We start from the raw sequence: 18,882 nt of genomic DNA, 5'->3' as shown, positions 1-18,882 counted from the left end.
ATATTTTGTGCAAAATCCTTATGAATATTCTATCAGATGAGCTTTATGTGTAACTCCACCAGGCATACTTCTCTTATTCCGCTTTCAAAGATAAGGAAATTGATGAGAAGTGTGGTAACCGTTTGATCAAGATGAGACTGGTAATAAGTTGTGAGTATGAATTTAAATTCAGATCTAACTCCAGAATTTGATTCTCAATCCATACATGAAAATTCTGATAATTCCTTTGATAAGGGTATGTTCTCTCCTGGAAAACATCCCCCATTATGTCTGCCTGTGCTCATACCTTCAGAACACAGTCAAGTTTGAAACATGATAAAAATGTTTAAATAGTGTGCTTTAATAAATGGAAATATCTTCATCTAAACAATAACACAAAAAGGCAGGCTGAGACCTTTGAAGTGGCTTCGTTGCTATCCTCCATCCAGAACAAGAGAAGGAATCAACAGCTGCAGAGTAAAGAAAGCATGAAACCCAGAGATGGAGGATTCTGTAAATGACCAATTACAAGACTATTAAGCCACACTTTCATAGCAAGAGGCAAAATGTTCCATTAAACTGAAAATTCTTCTACCCCTCACTCCAAGGCCCACACAAACATTAATGTTGCATTTATTAGGATGTATTTCCTGTGCTCTATCAACGTGACTTTCAGCAACTGTATTAATACAGTCCTTTCGCTTTGCACATATATCTGAATGATGGATTCCATTACTGGAGTTTTGTAGAAAGAGTGGAGTGACTGAAGTAAAGTTTGGGAAGAGCCATCATAATCCATAATGATGGGCACTGAATCAGGACAAGAAGAAACCTCTCTTCTCATTTATTTGAATGAAAATTCTACTATATATTTATTGCCTCTGTACAGGGCCATCTGTTGAATAATGGAAAACAAGCATCTTTCATTTGCAGGTAGGATTTGTGTGCTCGAGTTTCGATGGGCCTGCAGAATTAATCTTGTTTTAGAAATGAAATAAAATGTAATTTCTTACTGTAAGTAGATGTGGTTAAGCAACTGGCAACTTTGATGTCTTTAAATCACTGCAGTTTCAGGGTAGGCAAATCTATAATTATTTCAAGCACTTCTTTATTGGTGCAACAACTGAGCAGTGTACATAGTGGTCAACAACCTGGGCATTGTCAGACGACTTAAGTTTGAATCTAGACTTTGCCACTCACCAGCTATGTGACTTTCAGCTATGAGAAGCACTTTCTTCAGCTTTACAGTGTGGATTATTATATGCCCTTTGCAGAACTACTGTAAGAACTAAATGTATATGGGCACAGTGGCTCATAGTAAGGGCTCAAATTAGTACTGTGGTCACTACTAGTAGTATTGAAAAGAAATTAGAACTTCTATTCTCATAAAGTGGGATATGTGTCCCTTTATCATTGTAATTTCATATCATTTTACTTTTGACCTTATAATTTAATAGCTTGATCCAAGAAACATTTAGCAGTAAATAAAATTGAAAGAAGATTACCTGTCAAACATGAAATACTGTCGTATCAAGTGTGCTGGCACAATACTCTTCTCAGATAATTAACCTGTAAAAATATGTTATTGTCTTCTTTTTAATTAAGCACATTGAACATATATATTTACTGTGCCAATTGGCGAAAGGTCCATTAATTAATCAGTCTAACTATATGTTGCATAAACGTCTTCTAAACATAATCGTATATGTATTTTATTTGTTGGGAAAATGTGTTTGAGATTGTTCTTTTCTGCCTATTTCAAGTAAAAGAGGGTGAGAAGTGGAGTTAGGCTTAATGTACTTTGTACTCCATTATGCCATGAAAATGCTTCTGTGCCCTGGAGACAACAACAAAAGATTTGCTTTAATGACAAGAATCAAGTATGTTCTAAAGCTTCCAGGTAGGAGGCGTAGAGGTTGCAGTTTATATCAGAAGTATTTGCTCTCTCTCTCAACTGCGTCTAGATGGGAAAGATGTGGTCACAAATGCTTCAAGGTGATATAGTAAATGTTGGAAAGAGGGGGGGTAGAAGGCAGATTTTTGAATATCTCAGACCTGAGCTAGAAGGATTTTATTTAAAGAAAATAGCGGATATGATTTTTCACTTAAGGAATGCCAGTCAGCAAACCTGACATTAATGTAGGAAATTAGCTCTTTTAGCTATGATGCTTTCAAATGCACATTACTGAAAACAAATTCAAAATAGTCAAAGGAAATTTAAAAACAAAAACCAAACAACAACAACAACCTCAACAAACAAGTACTAGAAATTCAGGGATGCAGCCATATTCAGATACAGGTGGATCTGGAAGTTCCAGAGTATCAGCAGGGTTCCAGCTCTCTCTCTCCATCGCTCAGCCCTGCTTACCTCTGCAAGACTTTATTTTACAGAAAGTCTCTTCTTGTGCTGGATGGTCACTGGGAGACCCAGAGTCATATCTCCCCAGCTTAGAAATTCCAGAGAGAAAAGACAATTCTTCCATTTTTCTCTGAGACAAAAGTCCTGGGGAGGAGTCTGATAGACTTAGCCGAGGTCAGATGCCTACCCATGAGCCAATCACCTGCTTTACTGGAGTTCAGTCCCTGGGCGACTCATCCCCGGGGCCCGTGAGGAGGCAGGATGGCATTATCTGGCAGTTCTCCAAGAAAAGCCTGCTGTTTTCGTAAGATGAAAGGGGAGAGGACATGGATAATGAAACCTGTATCTGCTTCTGTAAAACCCACAGAATTTTACTCCCTGCCCTGTGTCGATGACCATGCAGTAAGCTGACCCAGGAGGTCATTTTTCCCACAACAGTCTTTATATATATGACTAAGGAACACACTGGTAAAAGAATATGGGAGAAAGTCTGAGTATGACAAGTCAGCTAGACTGATATTAACTAAAAAAGCTGTGTGAAAATATCCTTAAAAAGTTGCCCCCAACTCACTCAAAGTCCAAAGTTGGAGCTGGAAATACAATGTCATGGAGTTTGGATAAGAACAGGTTTTCTCCAAGCTGAACTATGACACAGAGATTAGAGACTTCTAGAAACTTTACTTTTTCAAAGAAAAAACATCACATGAGAAAAATGAGGCCTAGAAAAATTAAATGACTTAAGCTAACTAATGGCAGGACTGAGACTAGAGTATACTTTGTGTAATTGGCTATGGTCTTTGTTTGTTTGTTTTGTTATCACTTCAGAACGAGACAAACTTAAAGAAAGGAAACACAACCAAAACTCAGTGGTTGGAAAAGAGATGGATGTGAACGCCCACTTGTTTCTTACGTATAAAGTTACCCCTCGCAGTGTTTTGGAGGAGAAAACGCTGGCTCTTCCCAACGTTGGTTACATACACAAAGATTCCAAAGACAAGACAAGTGCTTTGCAAACAAAGTAACTAGAACCAGCTCAGGCTTCCCCGCGCCGGGTCCTACGTTCCACGGTCAGAACCACCAACTGTATCCCCCCGGGTAACAAGGTGATTCAGAAAAGCTGGCGCCTTCAGAGAAGGGAGAAAACTTAGCCGGGAAGAGAGTCAGGAGGAAACTTGCTCAGCTTCTTGCTGGGGTCTGAAACGATCCCAATAGAGTCCTTAAACCCCTCAGGTTTCCCCAATCAAGCACCCTCGCCTCCAACCTGGGCCACCCCAGATCTGACTATCAGACGACAGAAGTCTGCGGACGCGCGGAGAGCTGACCACCCCACGAGAGGGACCTACGCGCGGCCGCGCCCACTCACCCGCCGCTCCCCGGGAGACGGGAGACCAGCCCGGGGTCCAAGTCCTGGGCGTGGCAGACTCGCCCCTCTCCGTGCCCGGCTCCAGCTCACCTCGGCGCGGCCCGCCGGGGCGCCGCCATCTTGACCACATAGGGGGCCTCGCGCCGGAGGCCCCTGAGCGGGCGCCCTGAGCGGAGCCGGAGCGCCGGGGAGGCCCAGGTCGGCGTCCTACGTCCCCCGCGCGCTCGCGCCCCGTCCACGAGCGACGAGAGTCCCGCACGCAGCGCCCGACCCAGGCTTCCGCGGAAGCGGCGCCCCGCGCAGCCCGCACCGCGGCTCAGGCGGCGCCGAGGGCGGCCCGGGCGGAAGAGCGGGCGCGGGGCACGCGCTCGGTAACCTGGCAACGCGGAGCAACCTGGCGTCTCCGGCGAACCCCAGCCCTCCACCGCGAAGAAGCACGGACCCCCGCACCAGCCGCCCAGCCCGCGCCGCCCCTCGGTCGCTCCGCCCGCCGCTGCCCGCTGGCTATGGTCTTTTAAATCCATGATACAACGTCTATATGTAACAAATCTGTTAAACCCTAAATGTTTATGATACTCAAGTAATCCATTATCTGAATTATTCTTGAAGTTAAAACATCCAAGACTTCTTAATTGTATGGGTATACATACATAAAATACACGTGGAGGTAACTTCAAATATAGTATGTGCCTGTCTCTATTCCTTCCCTCTCCGCTCTTTTAAAAAATGCCCCTTTAAAAATTGCCCACTCACCATCTGTTAGGTAAATTTGCTGAAACACAGTAAATGTGGAGACAGAAATTGTTATAGAGACTATTCCAAATGACACTGACACCTGTATTTATGAAATTTTTAAAAGGGTAAGTTAGAGTTGTTTTTTTTTAAAAAAAAAATCCCACTATAGTAACACCACATCATCCTAGGTGCCCAGTTCTATCCAATTACATGAGATGGAGAAAGAGAGAGAGAGAGAGAGAGAGGAGAAAGAGAAAGAAGAAAGGAAGAAAACCAAGTACTTAGGTATAAAATGTTGCTCCCAAAGTTTGAGATTATACTCAAGCATCAATGAACAGAAGGAAAACACTTACAAATTTACAGATGTATTTCATTTATGGTATGAGGGACACAGGTTTAGATTTGCAACACGCTCCCACAAGGGTCAAATTGACCACTTTTTTCTATTAGTTGCTCTCGAGAGAACAAAACAATTGAAACAGATGCCATTCAATTCCAAGTCTATAGCTTAGACCATGTCACTACACATGAAATATTGTTCATTCAGAGTCAGCACATAGCAAGAGTAATTTATACTCTCAGAGTGTTTGCTCTCAAGTCAATAGCAGAGAAGCCTTGAATAAAAACGTTCCCATTACTTTCCATTGTAATAGATCTTACTTATAGCCCATGAAACAGTGGTCAGAGGAGATTTATTCTTTGGACACCATATTATATAATCTCTCCACTTTAAGCCATCCCCCACTCGGCGATTATTTTTTAAATATGTTACTCGTAGTCAATATTAATTTACATTTAATCTTTCTTAGCATTAGGAGAGTATTATTTTGTACAGGCTCAGAAACAAATCTCCCGAAATTCCTCCCTGATGCTCCCTTCAGGCTGAAAATGCATTGCAGGGTGGCTGCAGTGACTTACTTCTAGTTGGCAGAGCCCTGGCCACACACTAATTTCATTAGCCTCAAACTCCTGGATTTGAAAGATCCACTGAATATGATTCCTGTCCTCTGACATGTCACTTACTAACCAATTCAGCGTGCATACAGAGGAGAGAAAGGACTTGCTCAGCTCTGGCCCACCGGCAGGCAGATGAGAATTCCCAGTCAGAGACACTGTTTACATCTGAGTGGTCATTCTTGCCCGGGTCCTCATTTTTAGGAAGGAACTTCAATCCAGGCTTTGCCGGCAGCTGCAGCATTTGTTACATCCATTACTAGCTCCTTGTTCCTTCCTGCCCCCCAGTGCTTAGCATCCCCCATTTCAGTCACTAAGTCTTCCTTCCCCCAGCCTAGAAGCTTACCTCACCATAAATTTTTATCTCAAATGATAGGTTTGGCACATTCCCCACAGCAACCCACAGGGACTGGGGAAAAGAAAACTCAAATCTCTGGAGAGCTAAGAATTCAACCATTTAGAGGAGTTTCTTTTATACAGGACAGTCTTCATTGAGCTGAACCCTGCAATCCCAGAGAAGATTCACCTACCCGTTCTTTTCCTCTTTCCCTAAAGTGACTGTGTCTTTGAACAATGGGTCTGTGTTCCACTATTCTCTCTATTCATTTTGCAGGTTTACAGAGGCTGGGAAACTGGGGACTGGACTTACATGCCAGGAGCTTCTAAGATCACACGCAAAAATAAGGCTACTGGAAGAGATTGTTGGAATCTATCTCTGTATATTTGAACATGGGCAGTGGTTAACCAGGATGCTCACACCAAGCTTATATCCAGCTTGCAGCACAAGCTACAAGTTGGTGCATCCCTCCTACTACCAGCCTCTTCTCAATAAATGCAGGTGAAAACTGGGGGCTCTTTTCCCTCAGCTGTTCATTCCAACATGAATAGCTGCAATTTGCAAATTAGAGGAAAATGACAGTGTTTTCTCTGAATGGTTTTGGTCCCAACGCACACTGCTAATGCTGGCATTCAGTTCCTTTCCTTCCCAGCCCAGGGAACGGGGGAACTAAGCATAAGGCAAGCGTTCTCTTTTCTTGCAAGTGCCTCAGATCCACACACCAGAGAAGGAATCAGCTCCCCCTGGAATCTTTTTCAGCAAACATAATCCTTCAGCCTAGTCGGCAAGCTCTCTCTTGACTTTAAGATTTCACTCTTTTTTCGACAGGCAGGCCCATCTGCAAGCTCCCAAGCTCCAAGTGAAGGCACCAAAATAATTTTAAAAATGTCAAACAGCAAATGTGCCTTCAACCCCCAGAGCTTCAGTAAAAATACTGTGAGTTGCCCCTGTGGTTCTCAGGTGACCTCTGGCCTCATCTTCCCTGCAGCGCTGCCTCCTCAGGTTCTCTAGTTTAAGCTCAGAGGTAAAGGAAGTGCTTCTGGGTTTTGCTTACAACAACCCAGGCTCTTCCTGAAAGCATTACCTCAAAGTGAAGGCTGCCCAGAAGCACTTTTGGCCTTGCAAACATCTAGAGGTGGCATACTCAACAGGTGCTAGGGATGCTCAGAGGCTCAGAGGGGCCATACCAGGCTGCAGCTTTAGACAGGCACCCCTCCTTCTGGCACAAACACAAACTTCATACCCCTGGGTGCTGATGTAGTGACAGCTTGAATCTCACAAGGAGTCCCCTCCAGAAACCCAACATGCTTCAGGAAAGGCACTTGAGAGGGAGCCAACTTTTTAGCTACGGGGAGCATAAGGGTCAGCCAGAACATCTGGAGAAGGGACTAACTGAGCTTGGGTCCTACCAGGCAGGGAGAGAGCTGTGCATTAGGAAAGGATCACTTCAAGACAGAGATGAACAAACAACTTGGAGATAGGGGTAGAGAAGGGAAAGAGAGGCAGAAGTTGAAAGGGAGAACATAAAAACAGAGAGACAAAGAAAAAAAAAAAAGCAGGGAGAAAGAGACACAAGGAGAGAGACACACAGGAAGAAAGACAGAGAAACAAGAGAACCCATAGTCACGCAGACCCTGAAACTCAATTTCTTCATCCAGAAGCCATCCATCTATACCCCAGGGCGGCACAGGAGCCGTGGGGCCGAGGCTGCGGGAGCAGGCGGTGAGAGAGCACTGCCGCACCGCCCACAGCTCAGCGGGCCCGATCCGCCGTCCTCGCATCTTCCGCCGTTGCCCGCCTGCACCCGGAGCTAGAGGACCGCCCGGCCTTGCTCAGCGCACCCTACTGCCTCCCTCCAGGCGCCTTCTTGTCTGGCTCTGAGAATCGTCCTCAAAACCCAGGACTGGGGTTGGGGGCTGCGTTAGGGAGGTCGTGGGAAAGGATGGGCACAGGGTGGGTGCAGAAAAAGCGACTGTGTTTCGCAGTTAGCATGAGCTCACCTCCGGGCTCTGAGCTGGCAGGAGTAGAAAGCTGATCGCCCGGCTCCTGCCAGTGGCCGGATCGCAAAGGCAGTTTAGACGGTGCAAACAACTGCCCAGAGCAAATCACCTGGGGGCACGTCTGCCGGTGGCTTCTCCCCGCTTGAGGACAGTCCCCACGCCTTCCGCCCCATGCCCTCGCAGAGACAGGTTACAGGTCGGGAAATCCAACCCGAGAGAAATGGGCAATTCACGTCCAAATGTAGGTGAAGACCTAGCCTTCGGTTTAAGAACTGCCTCCCTAAGCTCTTCTCGAAATTTTCCAAGGCAGCTGCAGCTTGTCGGGCGGCTTGGGGCAGGGAAGCTGGGGAGTTGAGAAATGCCTAGTTTCTAGGCGTCTTCTCATCTTCCATATTCCTTGCGCCTAAGTGGCTCTCACAGGAGCCCGGCACTTTTACAAGCCTGTTTTGGAACCATATTTCACTCTAATGAAAACCCATTTAAATCATCGCTTTGTTTTTCGGAGACTGTTTCTTGTCAATGGGGCCATAAATCCAGAATGTCAAGCCGAATGGAGTGGAGGGCGGACAGGGGAGAGATGGAAGGGAAATGAATCAAGCAGGGAAAGTACCTCCTCGGGTGAGGTGGGAGGGACTCGGCAGGATCTCCAGGGTGGAAATGACCGAAGGCTGACCAGACCCCGCGCCCCTGGAGTCCAAGCCAGCCTTCAGGATAAAGAGCGCGGGGAGCTACGGCGCGCTCTGCCCCGGAGGGAGCGCCCCCCTACCTGGAAAAGCCTCAGGATGTTGGCTACCATGATGGAGACCGAACTCCCCGAAGCCCCAATCACTCCAACTACTTTCTCGGGATTGACAAAAACCGGAGGCTCGCCGTTGGTGCAGCGCACTTCGGAGGTGTCCTTCTGGATGAGCGCCTGGACGAAAGTGAGCGACTGTTCGAGCGCATAAGTGTCCCTGGAACAAGTGTCCAGGATCCGCGCTCCCAGCGTCACGTTGGGCAGCAGGTTGGGATCGCTGTTGATCTGGTCCAGGGCGTAGAGCATCGCTTCCAGCCTGTGGATCCCGTTCTCCCTCTTGATGTCGCCGCAGGGCACTCCGCTGGGACCCTTCGCGTGCACCGGAAACAGCCCCCCGAGGGTGACGTCCCCCTCGATCCGAATGGAGTGCGGGGCGTACATCTCCTGGCCGCGAGCCGCCGCCGCCAGCGCGCACAGAAGCACCTCCAGCACGCAGCAGGGAAACTTCATCAAAGTCAGGGCGCGGAGCAGCTTCCCCAGCTGGACCATGCTGCTCCCGCGGCTGCGGTGGTGGCGGCGGCACTCGAGGGGACGGTGGCGGGCTCGCCGGAGTCCTGGCCCCTTGGGGTGAGCTCCTCCGGGAAAGCCCAGGGTCTCCTGCGGGCGAGGAGGGTAGGGGCGCCCGGGGAAGGGCAGCCGGCGAGGGTGGGGGGGGGTCCCGCGGCGCCTGCCAGCTTGGGGCGCCGTGCGCTCTTGGGTTCCCCGGCCAGCGCGCCGCGCTCGAGCTCGCGCTCGGTGGCTTGCAGCTCGAGCTCTCCAACAGCCCAGCACTGGGGAGAGAGCGAGGATGGCTATCGCTTTAAATGCGCGTTCGGCTCCCTCTCCTCCTCCGCCCACTCCCTCCCACCCTCGCTCGCTCTCAGGCTCTCCCCACCCTTCCCAGCGCCCACCCTCCCCACGGTTTTGCATCATCACGCAGGGAGGGGCTGCGTGCTGAGGTAAGGGGGGAGGGAATGGGTGGGCGGCTGTGGGGGGGAGTACCTCTGATTGGGAGTTTCGAGGTCCCCAGGGAATCTGGGGATTGCAGGTCGCAGGCGAAGGCTGAGCTCCTGCTTCGGTCTCACTGTAGCAGCCGCTCGCTCGCCCGCCTGCACCCACACGCACATTCTAGGCACAGGGTGGCATCAGCCCCGGACAGGGCGGTTCTAGCTGGGGCTGACTGCTTCCAACCCTGAGGTCCGGAGCCGGGGCTGTGAGCGCCGGGAGAATGCGAGGTAGTCGAAGGTGATGCCGCCAAGCATGAAGGGTAGTAGGGAGACCCCAGTCTCTACTGCTAATTCGTCTGTGCCAGTTTTTCCTAAGAAAAACACACATACACACAGGAGCCTGATTTATGACCTAAAGAACCTTTACGCAGAGACTTCTCCGGGGCCAGGCACTGGGCTAGCCTGTAGGGAAAGACGCCAACAAGAAATGCTGGGAATGGAAATGCATCTTTGGTCTTCAGGGGTTACTGTGGCCGGAGCCGGATGAAGTAACCCTGGTCTCCAGTAAATCTGTGGCGGATTCGCTCCTTTTCTTCCTTTCATCGCAAGAGATGGAACAACTGAGAACTCTGCAGAGCGCACTTTCTTCTCTGGCGCTGACAGGTGTAAGGCTCCCTCCTACCCATTTCCAGAGATGCTTTTGGGCTGATGTCAGGTTTCTTCGGGCAGGAAATAGCAAGAAAGAGGTGGCAGTAGGAGGAGCAGACAGAAATCTCCCCATCGATCCAGTGATCCAGTGATCCATTCTTCTTTTTTTTTTTTTCTGGCTGAAGATTTGGGGGGCTTGGGGAGTGGAATCAGGATGCCAGAGCAGGTTGTAGTGCAGTTAGGAAGCTGTTTTTCAAAGGTGTCCCCTCCTGCAGGTCCAGCCCAAACTTGGCCCATTAAAGCAACAAGTGGCCCTAGTTCCTACACAAGGAAGGGCAATGTATCTGCCCTTGGTGCCCACGTGTACTGCTTATGGAGGTCTCTACTCTTGCTGAGCCTTTCTGTTGGAGTGCAGCGAAACTGTCTTATACAGAATTGAGGGCGCAGAGGAAACCAAAACAAGACTATACTTTCTGTTGTAATGTTAGTGTACTAAAGAAAAATGTCCTTGCACATAAACAAAACAACACACACACACACACACACACCTAAAAAGTCAGAAGTTGGGAAGTTGGTTGTCTCTTCCACCAACCACCTGTATGACCTTGGCACTTCTGTTCCTGTGCCTGAGTTTTACTTTGCCCATCTGTAAAATGATGACATTACAGGTTAACTTTTAACTTTCAAATCCTCTGTTGAAATAGGCCATGCACCTTTGGCCATGGTGTTCTTTTTAGACCAATATCCTTTGTTGCTTTATGTGTAGGGCACCCGTTTTTTGATACCCAAAAACACTTCAAACATTTCCTGGTACAGAGGATTTTATATTTTTTCTTGTTGACCACCCATTTATCTTCCTTCTAGGGAGAGTCCAGTCCATCATTTTCTTTTCAGACATGCCCCTCCTCCAGGTTTCAATGCTTAAGGTTTGAGGAGGAAAAAAACCTTCTGGCTACAGTGTTCACGGAAGGGAATAGAGGCTAACAAGAGTTATGCAGGGCTAATCCCTGGACTTCTGCTGGAGTAACGAGGGTGATGACATAGGGTTACCACTGTCCAATAGACAATCCGTGCTGGAGTTAAAAGAAAAAGGAGCCTCCTTCCTCTAAATGCTTTATGTATATCTTTTGGACAATGTTACACTATTTGATTTTGTAAAAATATACCATTTTACTGCCATCTTCAAGAAAAGTGATGTAAAAACTATGTGAAGCTACCCCTGTATACAATGTGATCATCCGTCACTCATAGATGTGATGCCCTGCTATATAAGTGCACACCTTGTGCAACCTTATGCTGTGATGCGCCCGCCCCTTCCAGCCAGCCCTGGAGCTGCGAGTGTATAAGCCCGCAGCTGTGCCAGAAGCTCCCACATAAACAGGGAAATATTTTAATCCCTTAATGAGAGATACCAGAGAGGAGAAAAGGCAGAGAGAAGAAGGGGTGGGGAAGAGAGAGAGGGACCTGGTTAAAACATGTGAACTCCTGGATCCACATGTGCCTGAAAGATTGCCTCTTTTTTTTTTCAATTATAGAGTATTTTATTTCTGTTGTTTGAAGTCAAAATATCCTCTTGTAACTCACCTATTCTGCTATTCAATACATTGGATCAAAAAGGCTGGAACAAGTGAAATAGATATCCTGTTAAGGCAGCATTAGCTAATTTGGAAAGGGGGAAAGAAGCAAAGCAATAGAAAGGCATCCTTGGGAACACAAATACTGTGATCCTAGTATTTAGGCATCAGTACCTCAGGCTATATTTGATAGAGACTGTATCCTTATTTAGTTTTTAATTTAAGCCTATTTAGTAGGCACTTGGTGCCAAAAAATATATTTGAAGAGCTGTGTTACAAGTAATAACACTTGATTTTTCACCTGCCCATGTGAAGATCTATGTTCTCCTCTTCCATTTCCAGGTCACAGCTTGCAATTGCTCAACAAATAGTTCTTGGCTGACTGTTGAATGTTGCCTTATTCTGTGTTCTCTCTTTGCTCTACTCATTCTCCCCAAACATCTGGCAGCAATCATTATCTTCTTTTTGTTGCAGTCATCTGTGTGCATGTTTTATTTCCCTTGCTAAGCTGGAAAATCCTTGAGGGTAAGGGGCTAGGTATTATAAGGGGCTAGGTATTATTTATCTTTTTACCTCGGACAATGTTCAGAATGGTGTTTTGTACCTAAGAAGCACTCATGTGTTGAATGAATCAGAATTGGTTTGCCATTCCCCACTGCCTTTATCTCACAATAACAGAAACATAAAGTGGGCAGAGCAGAAACGACGGCAAATAAATTGTCCTCTTAGTCACAGAATGCAGTTTCTAGAACTTAAAGAATAATTAGTAGATTTTGAAATAATTTTGTTTTACAAAAATTTCGTAAGATTGAAATACTCTAACCTTAAAGCTCTCGATCAACTCTAAAGGAGGGCTTTAATTGGCTCTTCCTGAGTCAAGTGTTTATTCCTGGGCCGATAACTGGGGCCATTGTCATAATAGAAAGTGTGATTTGTTACCAGAGAAAGAGGAAAGTGACGCTGGGCTTGCAAGATATTTATATCTTCAGCCAGAGTGCATAGGATCTGGAACTTAATTGGTGACGCAGTATTTGTTTGAGATTATATGAATGAAAAATCTTTGTGTAAGAGTGATTAATCTAAAACTTGGCCAGTCATTGTCGTAGTGTCATATTAAATTGCAGGAGAATCTAGTTTTAGGCACAAAGATCATAAATATAAAATGTGTTCCCAGGTTTGGTTCTGTGTAGTCAGTAATCTATACTCACCCACTCATTAATAAAAATGAAAGTTAAGGACTCAGTCCTAACTTATATGCTTAGCATTGTATTTTGCTAACAATCTCAGTTTTATTTTCTTTATTCTCCCCTGTCCATCATCTTCTGCAGAAAATAATGTCTCCACTTTCAATTCCCTGTCTATTTAAATCCAATTTGTAATTTATAAAGTTGTCCTCCTTAAGGGCTGCTGCTTCTGCCACAGTAATGTACTCTGGCCATTATTATACTCTTCCATCTTTCATGGAGGTCTCCATCCATAGGTTTTGTTTTCATAGCTTTTTTTTTTTTGGCGGTACGCGGGCCTCTCTCTGTTGTGGCCTCTCCCAATGCGGAGCACAGGCTCCGGACGCGCAGGCTCAGCGGCCATGGCTCACGGGCCCAGCCGCTCCGTGGCATGTGGCATCTTCCCGGACTGGGGCACGAACCCGTGTCCCCTGCATCGGCAGGGGGACTTTCAACCACTGCGCCACCAGGGAAGCCCTATACTTATGATTTTATATTTGCTTATTTACTTTTGTCTCCCCCCTCAGCTCAAGGGAGACTATATTCATCTGTGTTAATCACTGCTGTGTTTCCTGAACATGCCTATAAATCATACTGAAGAATGGTGCCTGAAATTTGGTAAGGGATCGATCAATTTTCTTGGCTGGATGAAGAAATGTGTTCATAAATTAATGAACAGATCTTCGGGGCTTCTGACTTGAGGACTAATGGGAAGAGGATGGCAAATGGTTGGGACAGGGTACTGCAAGAAGTAGTATTTGGAGTACTCTGATAGCTATCCTAACAGATAAGATTGTGTTCATTTAACTAGTTCTAATGAGAGAGCTGGGAACTAGGGACACACAGCATTAAGGTTTTTATAATGCATTCTGTAGAGTTCTTTTTAAGTCTGTACAAATATCATTGAAAATATATGCATACATATACACCTCTGTTACTTTACTTAGCGCTTTACAAGAGCCCCTCAAGGAAGGCGTAGTAGCAACTCTCAGTATCCTTCCTTTATGATGAGCTTAATTTATTCAAAGTTACATCATAATTTATTTGTAACTGTGAAACTAGACTTAGTTATTGAATAGACCCTCCCTAGAAATGTATGACATTAATAAAACCAACAAAACATTGTTCAGTTTCCAATGATAGACACACTACAGACTCAATTATGGGCCATCCAGTTTAATGAAGGGAAGAAGTGATTGAACAAATATAGAGCAAACAGAATATGAAGTTTTATCCTCCATTAATATTAGTAACGGATAGTGTGGGCTCCAATGCCTTCAAGATAGCTTGAGACCATCATCTCTGTGTCATGGGCAGGGGGATGTTCAGCCAGGATGTCTTTCACTGTCACTGAGAAAAATTTCCATAATATATAATGATACCTACTGAAACTGATATGGGGCATTTGGGTAATAAGGAATCCATTAGCATATTTTTCCGGAAGCCTTGACTACAAAATGAAGACAGTAGATTTGGACACTTTCAGCCATGAAGAAGTTGTTTGGATATTCATCTTTATGCCTAATGAAATAAGCTTATTTCATCTCTGCAGCTTCCCATATACCATTTTCCCACCTCTGTTTTATGTTTGGAAAGACTTTTAGAAATTGAAAGTCAAGTTAAAAAGTGAATGACAACTTAAATGATATATGGAATATTTTGCTGACTTACAAGAGCATGCAGAATTAAATATGACCCAGTTCAAATGTTTATTTTAACGTGTATGTTGAGGTGGAGTTTTCAAGGTGCCAGAAAATGAGAATTCACCTTCCAGGGTGTGTTACCAGTTCTGTTCATTGCACAGAATCATCTTCATAAAACATACTGTTTTCTATGTACCTGGTATATATCTCAATTAGTTTGAAGAATTTCTCAGATACCTCTTAATATGTAGTGCTCCAATTCCAATCTTGCCAAGTCCTGTACCAGTGACACAGCACACAGGAGTTTTACTTCTCTTTATTTCTCTGGGTTGTTCAGCACCCAATGAAAGAACAATGGAATGGGATCAAAGAGATCAGGGTTCTTGTCCCAGATTTACCATAAAATAATTGTGTCCTCTTGGGAAAATTATAGTCATTCTAGGTCCCTTTTCTTTACTTTGACAGAGCTGCACTAGATGACCCCAAATAATATAGCACTCTTTCAGTAGTAACTTAGATGTTATTGGTTTTCTGAAACAAATGAAGACAATGACACATGGAGCTGTGCAACATCTCTGTAGCTCTGTTGTCTTAGAGTTGCCTGCATTTTACAGATGATAAGATGACTGTGCATAGAAGTAGATGTTTGGAACCAGTGGTTCCAAAGTAAGTGGAGGTAAACTACAAATTTCCTTCCTTCCTGAAGCTCACTTAGCCAAAACATAGGCTTCTGAATATTAAGCTGTAAAGCATATTATCAGTACATTTTAAAAGAAGCTATTCTTCTAGGATTTCCAATTAATAGCAGGAGGTTTTGAAATGCTTAAAAGATCATCTAATTTTGTGAGATTTACAGCTCTATTTTCCTGTCAAGCAAGTTGTATTAGTGCCAGAGAGTCATCTGAGCTTCTGGATGCTTCTCTGAACCTCCTGAAGTTTTCTTCTTGCTATCTGAAATTCATGCCAGGTAAGCCTTTTTCTAGAGCGTATGTACAGACTTGTGTATTTTTATATAGGAAAGCGATGCAGTGAGTCAAGTCAGGGGTTAAGCCCTCATTCTCAGAGTGGTATTGAGCTCCTGGTGAAATATAATCATCATTTCCTCAGAATCGAATAGCAGTTATCTCAGGTGTATAATCCCATTAACTATTTATACATTTACGTATGATACATGGATTTATTGTACCTACGAGGTGTGTTCTCTTTGGGAAGTACAAAGCTCTTAGAGACATGGGTTGTTCATTTTTTTGTTTTCCCACAAATACTGTGACCCTTTGAGCAGGAAGGTCTATATTTTACTAACATCTAGAACCAGCAGTTAACACGGTGTCTAAGATGTAGTCAATAAATATGAAATAGATAAATGAACACATTTTTATGTAAGGGCCAGGACATGGACAAATAGAAATGTTTCATTTTCAGTCACAAAGCAACAACAGACATAAAAATGATACAGACAACAAGTGCTACGGTCAAAGAAGGCATAGAATAGATAGAAGGATCTCCTCTATGGCACAGGGAACTATACTCAATATTTTGTAATAACATCTATATGGGGCACCTGCTCCACACCAGGCCCTATGACAGGTGCTTACATACTTTCCCTCTCCCCCATCCTATGGGGAAAGTACCTCTGCTATAGATTTAACATTTGCCTCCCCCAAAATTCATACGTTGAAATCCTAACCCCCAAAGTGATGGTATCAGGAGGTGTGGCATTTGGGAGGTGATAAGGTCATGAGGGTAGAACCCTCATGAACAAAATTAGTGCCCTCATAAAAGAGACCCCGCAGAGGTCCCTCGACTTTTCTGCCTAGGGAGGTTACAGAGAAAACACGCGAACTGTGACCCAGGAAGAAGATACTCACCGGACTGTGAATTTGCTCGCACCCTGATCTTAGACTTCCAACCTCCAGAACTATGAGAAATAAATTTCTGTTGTTCATAAGCTACCCAGACTCTGGTATTTTGTTATAGCAGCCCAAATGGATTAAGATAACCTCTGTCCTTAAGTTTCAGACCCAGAAACTCAACTTTGTAGAGATTACGAGAACCCTAAAGCCACTCAACCAGGCAGAGGCAGATTTGAAATTTAAGTCTCCAATTCCACATGTAAGTCTATCAGACCCTGTCTCCAGACATGATGTCATGAACAAGAGCTAATGCAACAAAGAGTTTACATGCAGCAAAACAATTAGCAAACAAAGTAAGAATATAGTAGACCGACTGTTTTTGTCACCCAATAGCCATTCACCACTCTTCCAGTTGAACAGAAGCCATGCTCCGTGGGCACATTCAGCCCTGCTGTTTTCACTTCCCAGATTTGAGGGGTAGGAAATTATTATCCCTCCTGGCCATCAGCACCCTGACCTCTACCACCCACCGGGCCAGCTTCAAGAACAGCTGGATCCACCTGTTCAAATGAAACAGGTCTGCTCTCTGTGGTGTTGGCTTCTAGTTCAAGCAGGTCTCCCCACATGATAGCAAAACTGGCTCCCAGCAGTTGCAAGCATGAATCTTACCAGCCTAGCAGTCCCAAGAGATACCTTTTAAGTATTTTTTCCCCAAAGCTCCAGTTAAAAGTCCTAGGCTGATTCCAATTTGACCTGCTCTGGACAAACATTTTCTTTAGAACCAAGAAGGCTGCCAGACAAAATACAGGATGCCCGCCTCGTTAAAGCTGAACTTCAGATAAACAGTAATTTTTTTAGTAGAAGTATGTTGCATGCAATGTTGAAGACACCCTAAAAAGTCGTGGTTTTCATCTGCGGTTCAGCTTTAACTGGGCGCCCCGTGTGGGCTTTGCCGGCTGTGGTTGGCGCTGAGCGGGGTCGGCGGGGACGGTGGGGGACTGTGGCCCGAGCCGGGTTGCACACCCAGCCCACAGCGTGCAGGGAGAGAGGGGCAGCCTCGTCTCCGCTGCAGGAGCTGAGACGGGGAGAAGGGGAGCGCCCCAAAAGGAAACCAGCTGCCCCTCCCAGGAGAGAGGAGATGGCTGTTCAGCAGCCAGAAACAGCAGAGGAGCCCGAGCACAGAAGCGGCGGCCTCTGAGGACGCGGCGCACATATTTCTGGTGGGCGAGGGGCACGCGGGCCGGTCCGTGGGAAAGAGGGGAGCCCGCGCCGGCCCCTCCGCCTCCCGAGACTGTGCGTTTCCCTAAAAGAGCAGCAGCTGTGCAAACTGACGGTTCACAGTTGTGATAAATCGCCTTAGGAAAGCACTTCGATTAAAGTCACATCTAACTAGAACGCAAGAAGTCATCCCTGAACAAATCAATTGCGAGAGGGGCAGCTCTGGGCGCGCACCCACGCCGCTGCTGTTTTGCTTTCCCCGCAGGACGAGGGCCGCTCACCGGGTCGCGGGGACAGCGCGCTGTCTCAGCTGGGGAAGAGGCGCTTCCTCAGGACACATGCAAAACCCAAAGTGTGAAAGGAGGCCTTTATTCCATTCCTTTGGGGGATTTCTTAATGACGTAAAGCCCAACTTGGTTTCAGATCTGCCTGTCGTTTCCGTGACAGAACCTTCCTGGGGGGTCCACCAGCAGCGGGGTGGCCAGGCGCCACAGGGCTGTGCTGTCCTTCCCAAGCCAGTTCATCTCCATCTGTAGCATTTTCAGAGAAACTCTCGGATAGGTTTTCTCCAACAGGTTCTTTTTCCTTCACTTTATAAAGTCATTCTCCTGCACAAAATGAACGGCCTGAAGACATCACTGAGCCTCTTTTTCTCCCAGGGTCAGGGCCAGCACGGCCCCCAGAAGACAGGGGCGCAGGACCTCACAATGGGCTTCAGGCCTTCCCCTCCCCTCCCGCCCCTCCCACCCCGCCCTATCCCTCCCCTCCTCCCCTGCAGAAATCATATCCCTTTCTCCAGACTCCCCACTTCAGCTTGACTTCCAGCAGATCTTTACCCTGCCAGTTAGTAATTCAGGACTAATTAGGTGATTGCTTTCATTTATGGCAGCAGTGGGGGGTGGTGGTGATGAAATGGCTTTGCCCCTATTCTTGTTGGAAAAATAAATTACACCCACTGTCACTTGAGATCTTATTTTCCCCCCAATCAAGCAAATTAGCAGCGTGGTTCATTTTCCCAGCATTCACTCCTGAACAGACGGCAGTGCCCTGGAACGTGGCTTAGAGCTCTGTGGTCAGTGCAATTGTTTGGGGCTGTTTGTGCCGACAATGACAGGAGACGCCTGTCTCCCGAAAGAAGAGTGGCCCTTGTCTTGCTTAGGCCAACGAGCTGCCCAGAGCGCTGCCCGCCTGGCTTCTGAGGAAGATGTACACCGCCATCTAGTGGATATGGGGGCTCACTGCAGTGTGCTCGCTCTCCCGCCTTTCCTTCTGGC

This window comes from Leucopleurus acutus (genome assembly GCF_964270905.1).
Source record: "Leucopleurus acutus genome assembly, chromosome: 2".
Lineage (NCBI taxonomy): Eukaryota > Metazoa > Chordata > Mammalia > Artiodactyla > Delphinidae > Leucopleurus > Leucopleurus acutus.
This window is presented reverse-complemented; position numbering follows the sequence as displayed.